Raw genomic sequence first — 257 nt, forward strand, 5'->3', positions numbered from 1 at the left:
CAGCTCGTCCCTTGGGCATCTCAGGGTGCTTTTTTTTTTTTCTTCTTCTTCTTTTTTGAATCCTCCCCACCACACAACCACGGTAAAACCCACAGTGACGCACCATGAGCTCTCCTGGGTGCCTGGGGAGAAATCACGGCCCCACAGCCATCGTGCAAGAGCTCTGCTCCCACTGCGCGCAGAGCGGGCACCGTCGTCCCCAGGCAGCATCGTCCCCGGGCAGCGGGGTGATGTCCCTGCCTGGACATGTCCCCAGC

The sequence above is a fragment of the Pterocles gutturalis genome, unplaced genomic scaffold (genome assembly GCF_000699245.1).
Source record: "Pterocles gutturalis isolate BGI_N339 unplaced genomic scaffold, ASM69924v1 scaffold3195, whole genome shotgun sequence".
NCBI lineage: Eukaryota > Metazoa > Chordata > Aves > Pterocliformes > Pteroclidae > Pterocles > Pterocles gutturalis.